Source organism: Nothobranchius furzeri, chromosome 9 (genome assembly GCF_043380555.1).
Source record: "Nothobranchius furzeri strain GRZ-AD chromosome 9, NfurGRZ-RIMD1, whole genome shotgun sequence".
NCBI lineage: Eukaryota > Metazoa > Chordata > Actinopteri > Cyprinodontiformes > Nothobranchiidae > Nothobranchius > Nothobranchius furzeri.
In genome coordinates, this window is record NC_091749.1 from 9778259 (window position 1) to 9790894 (window position 12636).

Consider the following 12636-nt stretch of genomic DNA (forward strand, 5'->3'; position numbering starts at 1 on the left):
CCCTATACACGTAAAACTAACCAGCCCTATACGCGTAAAGCTAACAGCCCAATACACGTAAAACTAACCAGCCCAATACACGTAAAACTAACCAGCCCTATACACGTAAAACTAACCAGCCCTATACACGTAAAACTAACCAGCCCTATACACGTAAAAGTAACCAGCCCTATACACATAAAACTGACCAGCCCTATACACGTTAAACTAACCAGCCCTATACATGTAAAACTAACCAGCTCTATACACGTAAAACGAATCAACCAACCAACCAGCTCTATACACGTAAAACTGACCAGCCCTATACACGTAAAACTAACCAGCTCTATACACATAAAACTAACCAGCTCTATACACCTTAAACTTACCAACCAACCAACCAGCTCTATACACATAAAACTAACCAGCTTCATACACATAAAACCAACCAACCAACCAACAAACCCACCCTATACACGTAAAACTAACCAGCCCTATACACGTAAAACTAACCAGCCCTATACAAGTAAAACTGACCAGCCCTATACACGTAAAACTGACCAGCCATATACACGTAAAACGGACCAGCCCTATACACGTAAAACTGACCAGCCCTTTACACGTACAACTGACCAGCTCTATACACATAAAACTAACCGACCAACCAACCAGCTCTATACACATAAAACCAACCAACCAACAAACCCACCCTATACACTTAAAACTAACCAGCCCTATACACGCAAACTTAACCTGCCCTATACACGTAAAAGTAACCAGCCCTATACACATAAAAGTAACCAGCCCTATAAACGTAAAACTAACCAGCCCTATGAACGGAAAACTAACCAGCTCTATACACGTAAAACTAACCAGCCCTATACACGTAAAACTAACCAGCCCTATACACGCAAAACTAACCAGCCCTATACACGTAAAACCAACCAGCCCTATGCACGCAAAACTAACCAGCCCTATACACGTAAAACCAACCAGCCCTATGCACGTAAAACTAACCAGCCCTATACACGTAAAACTAACCAGCCCTATACACGCAAAACTAACCAGCCCTATACACGTAAAACCAACCAGCCCTATGCACGTAAAACTAACCAGCCCTATACACGTAAAACTAACCAGCCCTATACACGCAAAACTAACCAGCCCTATACACGTAAAACCAACCAGCCCTATGCACGTAAAACTAACCAGCCCTATACACGTAAAACTAACCAGCCCTATACACGTAAAACTAACCAGCCCTATACACGTAAAACTAACCAGCCCTATACACGCAAAACTAACCAGCCCTATACACGTAAAACCAACCAGCCCTATGCACGTAAAACTAACCAGCCCTATACACGTAAAACTAACCAGCCCTATACACGTAAAACTAACCAGCCCTATACACGTCAAACTAACCAGCTCTATACACGTCAAACTAACCAGCTCTATACACATAAAACTAACCGACCAACCAATTAGCTCTATACACATAAAACCAACCAACCAACAAGCCCACCCTATACACGTAAAACTAACCAGCCCAATACACGTAAAACTGACCAGCCCTATACACGTAAAACTGACCAGCCCTATACACATAATACTAACCGACCAACCAACCAGCTCTATACACATAAAACCAACCAACCAACAAACCCACCCTATACACTTAAAACTAACCAGCCCTATACACGCAAACTTAACCTGCCCTATACACGTAAAAGTAACCAGCCCTATACACATAAAAGTAACCAGCCCTATAAACGTAAAACTAACCAGCCCTATGAACGGAAAACTAACCAGCTCTATACACGTAAAACTAATGGGCCATTTCCATCTGTACCGGGTCGGCCCGGGCCGGGTAGCGTAGATTGTTTACATATCTGGGTGGCCTGGTATTTTTCCGGGCCAACCAAGGCTCATTCTCAGCCCTCTTCTCGAGGGGGTCTGCTTCAGGCCGACCAGGGCCAACACACCCACTTCTGACAGCAAATTCACACCTTCCATTAGAGCAAGCCTCTGATTGGTGGGTAGAATCAGCCCAAATGGGCTTAAGACAAGGATGTGTGGAATCAACCGGGCCAGGCTGGGGCCGACTGGGGCTACCCGGCCCGGGCCGACCCGGTACAGATGGGAATGGCCCATTGCCAGCCCTATACACGTAAAACTAACCAGCCCTATACACGTAAAACTAACCAGCCCTATACACGTAAAACTAACCAGCCCTATACACGCAAAACTAACCAGCCCTATACATGTAAAACCAACCAGCCCTATGCACGTAAAACTAACCAGCCCTATACACGTAAAACTAACCAGCTCTATACACGTCAAACTAACCAGCTCTATACACATAAAACTAACCGACCAACCAATTAGCTCTATACACATAAAACCAACCAACCAACAAGCCCACCCTATACACGTAAAACTAACCAGCCCAATACACGTAAAACTGACCAGCCCTATACACGTAAAACTGACCAGCCCTATACACGTAAAACTGACCAGCCCTATACACGCAAACTTAACCTGCCCTATACACGCAAACTTAACCTGCCCTATACACGTAAAAGTAACCAGCCCTATACACATAAAAGTAACCAGCCCTATAAACGTAAAACTAACCAGCCCTATAAACGTAAAACTAACCAGCAATATACATGTAAAACTAATGGGCCATTTCCATCTGTACCGGGTCGGCCCGGGCCGGGTAGCGTAGTTTTTTTAGATATCTGGGTGGCCTGGTATTTTTCCGGGCCAACCAAGGCTCATTCTCAGCCCTCTTCTCGAGGGGGTCTGCTTCAGGCCGACCAGGGCCAACATACCCACTGCTGACAGCAAATTCACACCTTCCATTAGGGCAAGCCTCTGATTGGTGGGTAGAATCAGCCCACATGGGCTTAAGACAAGGATGTGTGGAATCAACCGGGTCAGGCTGGGGCCGACTGTGGCTACCCGGCCCGGGCCGACCCGGTACAGATGGAAATGGCCCATTACCAGCCCTATACACATAAAACTAACCAGCCCTATACACGTAAAACTAACCAGCCCTATACACGTAAAACTAACAGACCTATACACGTAAAACTAACCAGCCCAATACACGTAAAACTAACCAGCCCAATACACGTAAAACTAACCAGCCCAATACACGTAAAACTAACCAGCCCTATAAACGTAAAACTAACCAGCCCTATACACGTAAAACTAACCAGCCCTATACACGTAAAACTAATGGGACATTTCCATCTGTACCGGGTCGGCACGGGCTGGGTAGCGTAGGTTGTTTACATATCTGGGTGGCCTGGTATTTTTCCGGGCCAACCAAGGCTCATTCTCAGCCCTCTTCTCGAGGGGGTCTGCTTCAGGCCGACCAGGGCCAACACACCCACTGCTGACAGCAAATTCACACCTTCCATTAGAGCAAGCCTCTGATTGGTGGGTAGAATCAGCCCGCATGGGCTCAAGACAAGGATGTGTGGAATCAACCGGGTCAGGCTGGGGCCGACTGTGGCTACCCGGCCCGGGCCGACCCGGTACAGATGGGAATGGCCCATTACCAGCCCTATACACGTAAAACTTACCAGCCCTATACACGTAAAACTAACCAGCCCTATACGCGTAAAGCTAACAGCCCAATACACGTAAAACTAACCAGCCCAATACACGTAAAACTAACCAGCCCTATACACGTAAAACTAACCAGCCCTATACACGTAAAACTAACCAGCCCTATACACGTAAAAGTAACCAGCCCTATACACATAAAACTGACCAGCCCTATACACGTTAAACTAACCAGCCCTATACATGTAAAACTAACCAGCTCTATACACGTAAAACGAATCAACCAACCAACCAGCTCTATACACGTAAAACTGACCAGCCCTATACACGTAAAACTAACCAGCTCTATACACATAAAACTAACCAGCTCTATACACCTTAAACTTACCAACCAACCAACCAGCTCTATACACATAAAACTAACCAGCTTCATAAACATAAAACCAACCAACCAACCAACAAACCCACCCTATACACGTAAAACTAACCAGCCCTCTACACGTAAAACTAACCAGCCCTATACACGTAAAACTAACCAGCCGTGTACACGTAAAACTAACCAGCCCTATACACGTAAAACTAACCAGCCCTATACACGTAAAACTAACCAGCCCTGTACGCGTAAAGCTAACAGCCCAATACACGTAAAACTAACCAGCCCACTACACGTAAAACTAACCAGCCCTATACACGTAAAACTAACCAGCCCTATACAAATAAAACTAACCAGCCCTATACACGTAAAAGTAACCAGCCCTATACACGTAAAACTGACCAGCCCTATACACGTAAAACTAACCAGCCCTATACATGTAAAACTAACCAGCTCTATACACGTGAAACGAATCAACCAACCAACCAGCTCTATACACGTAAAACTAACCAGCTCTATACACGTAAAACTAACAAGCTCTATAGATGTAAAACTAACCAACCAACCAACCAGCTATATACTCGTAAAACCAACCAACCAACCAACAAACCCACCCTATACACGTAAAACTAACCAGCCCTATACATGTAAAACTAACCAGCCCTATACACGTAAAACTAACCAGCCCTGTACACGTAAAACTAACCAGCCCTATACATGTAAAACTAACCAGCCCTATACACGTAAAACTGACCAGCCCTATACACGTAAAACTGACCAGCCCTATACACGTAAAACTAACCAGCTCTATACACGTAAAAATAACCAACCAACCAACCAGCTCTATACACGTAAAACTAACCAGCTCTATACACGTAATACTAACCAACAACCAAGCAACCAACCAGCTCTATACACATAAAACTAACCAACCAACAAACCCACCCTATGCATGTAACACTAACCAGCCCTGTACACGCAAACTTAACCAGCCCTATACACGTAAAAGTAACGAGTCCTATACACGTAAAACTAACCAGCTCTATACACATAAAACTAACCAACCAACCAACCAGCTCTATAATCGTCAAACTAACCAGCTCTATACACGTAAAACTAACCAACAAACAAGCGACCAACCAGCTCTATACACATAAAACCAACCAAACAACAAACCCACCCTATACACGTAACACTAACCAGCCCTATACACGTAATACTAACCAGCCCTATACACGCAAACTTAACCAGCCCTATATACGTAAAAGTAACCAGCCCTATCACGTAACACTGACCAGCCCTATTCACGTAAAACTAACCAGCCCTATACACGTAAAACTGACCAGCCCTATACACGTAAAACTGACCAGCCCTATACATGTAAAACTAACCAGCTCTATACACGTAAAACTAACCAGCTCTATACACGTAAAACTAACCAGCTCCATACACGTAAAACTAACCAGCTCCATACACGTAAGACTAACCAGCTCCATACACGTAAAACTAACCAGCTCCATACACATAAAACCAACCAACCAACCAACAAACCAGCCCTATACCCGTAAAACTAACCAGCCCTATACACGTAAAACTAACGAGCTCTATACACGTAAAATTAACCAGCTCTATACACGTAAAATTAACCAGCTCTATACACGTAAAACTAACCAGCTCTATACACGTAAAACTAACCAGCTCTTTACACGTAAAACTAACCAGCTCTATACACGTAAAACTAACCAACCAACCAGCTCTATACTCGTAAAACCAACCAACCAACCAACAAACCCACCCTATACCCATAAAACTAACCAGCCCTATACACGCAAAACTAACCAGCCCTATACACGTAAAACTAACCAGCCCTATACACGTAAAAGTAGCGAGCCCTGTACACTTAAAACTAACCAGCTCTATACACATAAAACTAACCAACCAACCAGCTCTATACACGTAAAACTAACCAGCTCTATACACGTAAAACTACCCAACCAACCAAGCAACCAACCAGCTCTATACACATAAAACCAATCAACCAACAAACCCACCCTGTAAACGTAACACTAACCAGCCCTATACACGCAAACTTAACCAGCCCTATACACGAAACTTAACCAGCCCTATACACGAAACTTAACCAGCCCTATACACGTAAAAGTAACCAGCCCTATACATGTAAAACTGACCAGCCCTATACATGTAAAACTGACCAGCCCTATACGCGTAAAACTGACCAGCCCTATACACGTAAAAGTAACCAGCTCTATACACGTAAAACTTACCAACCAACCAACCAGCTCTATACACATAAAACTAACCAGCTCCATACACATAAAACCAACCAACCAACCAATAAACCCACCCTATACCCGTAAAACTACCCAGCCCTATACCCGTAAAAGTAACCAGCCTAATACACGCAAAACTAAGGAGCCCTATACACGTCAAACTAACCAGCTCTATACACATAAAACTAACCGACCAACCAACCAGCTGTATACACATAAAACCAACCAACCAACAAACCCACCCTATACACGTAAAACTAACCAGCCCTATACACGCAAACTTAACCTGCCCTATACACGTAAAAGTAACCAGCCCTATACACATAAAAGTAACCAGCCCTATAAACGTAAAACTAACCAGCCCTATGAACGTAAAACTAACCAGCCCTATACACATAAAACTAATGGGCCATTTCCATCTGTACCGGGTCGGCCCGGGCCGGGTAGCGTAGATTGTTTACATATCTGGGTGGCCTGGTATTTTTCCAGGCCAACCAAGGCTCATTCTCAGCCCTCTTCTCGAGGGGGTCTGCTTCAGGCCGACCAGGGCCAACACACCCACTGCTGACAGCAAATTCACACCTTCCATTAGAGCAAGCCTCTGATTGGTGGGTAGAATCAGCCCACATGGGCTTAAGAAAAGGATGTGTGGAATCAACCGGGTCAGGCTGGGGCCGACTGTGGCTACCCGGCCCGGGCCGACCCGGTACAGATGGGAATGGCCCATTACCAGCCCTATACACGTAAAACTAACCAGCCCTATACACGTAAAACTAACCAGCCCTATACACGTAAAACTAACCAGCCCTATGAACGCAAAACTAACCAGCCCTATTCACGTAAAACCAACCAGCCCTATACACGTAAAACTAACCAGCCCTATACACGTAAAACTAACCAGCCCTATACACGTCAAACTAACCAGCTCTATACACGTCAAACTAACCAGCTCTATACACATAAAACTAACCGACCAACCAATTAGCTCTATACACATAAAACCAACCAACCAACAAGCCCACCCTATACACGTAAAACTAACCAGCCCTATACACGTAAAACTGACCAGCCCTATACACGTAAAACTGACCAGCCCTATACACGCAAACTTAACCTGCCCTATACACGCAAACTTAACCTGCCCTATACACGTAAAAGTAACCAGCCCTATACACATAAAAGTAACCAGCCCTATAAACGTAAAACTAACCAGCCCTATAAACGTAAAACTAACCAGCAATATACATGTAAAACTAATGGGCCATTTCCATCTGTACCGGGTCGGCCCGGGCCGGGTAGCGTAGTTTTTTTTGATATCTGGGTGGCCTGGTATTTTTCCGGGCCAACCAAGGCTTATTCTCAGCCCTCTTCTCGAGGGGGTCTGCTTCAGGCCGACCAGGGCCAACACACCCACTGCTGACAGCAAATTCACACCTTCCATTAGAGCAAGCTTCTGATTGGTGGGTAGAATAAGCCCACATGGGGTTAAGACAAGGATGTGTGGAATCAACCGGGCCAGGCTGTGGCCGACTGTGGCTACCCGGCCCGGGCCGACCCGGTACAGATGGGAATGGCCCATTACCAGCCCTATACACGTAAAACTAACCAGCCCTATACACGTAAAACTAACCAGCCCTAAACATGTAAAACTAACAGCCCAATACACGTAAAACTAACCAGCCCAATACACGTAAAACTAACCGCCCTATACACGTAAAACTAACCAGCCCAATACACGTAAAACTAACCAGCCCAATACACGTAAAACTAACCAGCCCAATACACGTAAAACTAACCAGCCCTATAAACGTAAAACTAACCAGCCCTATACACGTAAAACTAATGGGACATTTCCATCTGTACCGGGTCGGCACGGGCTGGGTAGCGTAGGTTGTTTACATATCTGGGTGGCCTGGTATTTTTCCGGGCCAACCAAGGCTCATTCTCAGCCCTCTTCTCGAGGGGGTCTGCTTCAGGCCGACCAGGGCCAACACACCCACTGCTGACAGCAAATTCACACCTTCCATTAGAGCAAGCCTCTGATTGGTGGGTAGAATCAGCCCGCATGGGCTCAAGACAAGGATGTGTGGAATCAACCGGGTCAGGCTGGGGCCGACTGTGGCTACCCGGCCCGGGCCGACCCGGTACAGATGGGAATGGCCCATTACCAGCCCTATACACGTAAAACTTACCAGCCCTATACACGTAAAACTAACCAGCCCTATACGCGTAAAGCTAACAGCCCAATACACGTAAAACTAACCAGCCCAATACACGTAAAACTAACCAGCCCTATACACGTAAAACTAACCAGCCCTATACACGTAAAACTAACCAGCCCTATACACGTAAAAGTAACCAGCCCTATACACATAAAACTGACCAGCCCTATACACGTAAAACTAACCAGCCCTATACATGTAAAACTAACCAGCTCTATACACGTAAAACGAATCAACCAACCAACCAGCTCTATACACGTAAAACTGACCAGCCCTATACACGTAAAACTAACCAGCTCTATACACATAAAACTAACCAGCTCTATACACCTTAAACTTACCAACCAACCAACCAGCTCTATACACATAAAACTAACCAGCTTCATACACATAAAACTAACCAACCAACCAACAAACCCACCCTATACACGTAAAACTAACCAGCCCTATACACGTAAAACTAACCAGCCCTATACACGTAAAACTAACCAGCCCTGTACACGTATATCTAACCAGCCCTATACACGTAAAACTAACCAGCCCTATACACGTAAAACTGACCAGCCCTATACACGTTAAACTGACCAGCCCTATACACGTAAAACTAACCAGCTCTATACACGTAAAACTAACCAACCAACCAACCAGCTCTATACACGTAAAACTAACCAGCTCTATACACGTAATACTAACCAACAACCAAGCAACCAACCAGCTCTATACACATAAAACTAACCAACCAACAAACCCACCCTATGCATGTAACACTAACCAGCCCTGTACACGCAAACTTAACCAGCCCTATACACGTAAAAGTAACGAGCCCTATACACGTAAAACTAACCAGCTCTATAGACATAAAACTAACCAACCAACCAACCAGCTCTATAATCGTAAAACTAACCAGCTCTATACACGTAAAACTAACCAACAAACAAGCGACCAACCAGCTCTATACACATAAAACCAACCAAACAACAAACCCACCCTATACACGTAACACTAACCAGCCCTATACACGTAATACTAACCAGCCCTATACACGCAAACTTAACCAGCCCTATATACGTAAAAGTAACCAGCCCTATCACGTAACACTGACCAGCCCTATTCACGTAAAACTAACCAGCCCTATACACGTAAAACTGACCAGCCCTATACACATAAAACTGACCAGCCCTATACATGTAAAACTAACCAGCTCAATACACGTAAAACTAACCAGCTCTATACACGTAAAACTAACCAGCTCCATACACGTAAAACTAACCAGCTCCATACACGTAAGACTAACCAGCTCCATACACGTAAAACTAACCAGCTCCATACACATAAAACCAACCAACCAACCAACAAACCAGCCCTATACCCGTAAAACTAACCAGCCCTATACACGTAAAACTAACGAGCTCTATACACGTAAAATTAACCAGCTCTATACACGTAAAACTAACCAGCTCTATACACGTAAAACTAACCAGCTCTTTACACGTAAAACTAACCAGCTCTATACACGTAAAACTAACCAACCAACCAGCTCTATACACATAAAACCAACCAACCAACAAACCCACCCTATACCCATAAAACTAACCAGCCCTATACACGCAAAACTAACCAGCCCTATACACGTAAAACTAACCAGCCCTATACACGTAAAAGTAGCGAGCCCTGTACACGCAAAACTAACCAGCTCTATACACATAAAACTAACCAACCAACCAGCTCTATACACGTAAAACTAACCAGCTCTATACATGTAAAACTACCCAACCAACCAAGCAACCAACCAGCTCTATACACATGAAACCAATCAACCAACAAACCCACCCTGTACACGTAACACTAACCAGCCCTATACACGCAAACTTAACCAGCCCTATACACGAAACTTAACCAGCCCTATACACGAAACTTAACCAGCCCTATACACGTAAAAGTAACCAGCCCTATACGTGTAAAACTGACCAGCCCTATACATGTAAAACTGACCAGCCCTATACGCGTAAAACTGACCAGCCCTATACACGTAAAAGTAACCAGCTCTATACACATGAAACTAACCAGCTCCATACACATAAAACCAACCAACCAACCAATAAACCCACCCTATACCCGTAAAACTACCCAGCCCTATACCCGTAAAAGTAACCAGCCCTATACACGCAAAACTAAGGAGCCCTATACACGTCAAACTAACCAGCTCTATACACATAAAACTAACCGACCAACCAACCAGCTGTATACACATAAAACCAACCAACCAACAAACCCATCCTATACACGTAAAACTAACCAGCCCTATACACGCAAACTTAACCTCCCCTATACACGTAAAAGTAACCAGCCCTATACACATAAAAGTAACCAGCCCTATAAACGTAAAACTAACCAGCCCTATGAACGTAAAACTAACCAGCCCTATACACATAAAACTAATGGGCCATTTCCATCTGTACCGGGTCGGCCCGGGCCGGGTAGCATAGATTGTTTACATATCTGGGTGGCCTGGTTTTTTTCCGGGCCAACCAAGGCTCATTCTCAGCCCTCTTCTCGAGGGGGTCTGCTTCAGGCCGACCAGGGCCAACACACCCACTGCTGACAGCAAATTCACACCTTCCATTACAGCAAGCCTCTGATTGGTGGGTAGAATCAGCCCACATGGGCTTAAGACAAGGATGTGTGGAATCAACCGGGTCAGGCTGGGGCCGACTGTGGCTACCCGGCCCGGGCCGACCCGGTACAGATGGGAATGGCCCATTACCAGCCCTATACACGTAAAACTAACCAGCCCTATACCCGTAAAACTAACCAGCCCTATACACGTAAAACTAAACAGCCCTATGAACGCAAAACTAACCAGCCCTATTCACGTAAAACCAACCAGCCCTATACACGTAAAACTAACCAGCCCTATACACGTAAAACTAACCAGCCCTATACACGTCAAACTAACCAGCTCTATACACGTCAAACTAACCAGCTCTATACACATAAAACTAACCGACCAACCAATTAGCTCTATACACATAAAACCAACCAACCAACAAGCCCACCCTATACACGTAAAACTAACCAGCCCTATACACGTAAAACTGACCAGCCCTATACACGTAAAACTGACCAGCCCTATACACGCAAACTTAACCTGCCCTATACACGCAAACTTAACCTGCCCTATACACGTAAAAGTAACCAGCCCTATACACATAAAAGTAACCAGCCCTATAATCGTAAAACTAACCAGCCCTATAAACGTAAAACTAACCAGCAATATACATGTAAAACTAATGGGCCATTTCCATCTGTACCGGGTCGGCCCGGGCCGGGTAGCGTAGTTTTTTTAGATATCTGGGTGGCCTGGTATTTTTCCGGGCCAACCAAGGCTCATTCTCAGCCCTCTTCTCGAGGGGGTCTGCTTCAGGCCGACCAGGGCCAACATACCCACTGCTGACAGCAAATTCACACCTTCCATTAGGGCAAGCCTCTGATTGGTGGGTAGAATCAGCCCACATGGGCTTAAGACAAGGATGTGTGGAATCAACCGGGTCAGGCTGGGGCCGACTGTGGCTACCCGGCCCGGGCCGACCCGGTACAGATGGAAATGGCCCATTACCAGCCCTATACACATAAAACTAACCAGCCCTATACACGTAAAACTAACCAGCCCTATACACGTAAAACTAACCAGCCCTATACACGTAAAACTAACAGCCCTATACATGTAAAACTAACCAGCCCAATACACGTAAAACTAACCAGCCCAATACACGTAAAACTAACCAGCCCAATACACGTAAAACTAACCAGCCCTATAAACGTAAAACTAACCAGCCCTATACACGTAAAACTAATGGGACATTTCCATCTGTACCGGGTCGGCACGGGCTGGGTAGCGTAGGTTGTTTACATATCTGGGTGGCCTGGTATTTTTCCGGGCCAACCAAGGCTCATTCTCAGCCCTCTTCTCGAGGGGGTCTGCTTCAGGCCGACCAGGGCCAACACACCCACTGCTGACAGCAAATTCACACCTTCCATTAGAGCAAGCCTCTGATTGGTGGGTAGAATCAGCCCGCATGGGCTCAAGACAAGGATGTGTGGAATCAACCGGGTCAGGCTGGGGCCGACTGTGGCTACCCGGCCCGGGCCGACCCGGTACAGATGGGAATGGCCCATTACCAGCCCTATACAC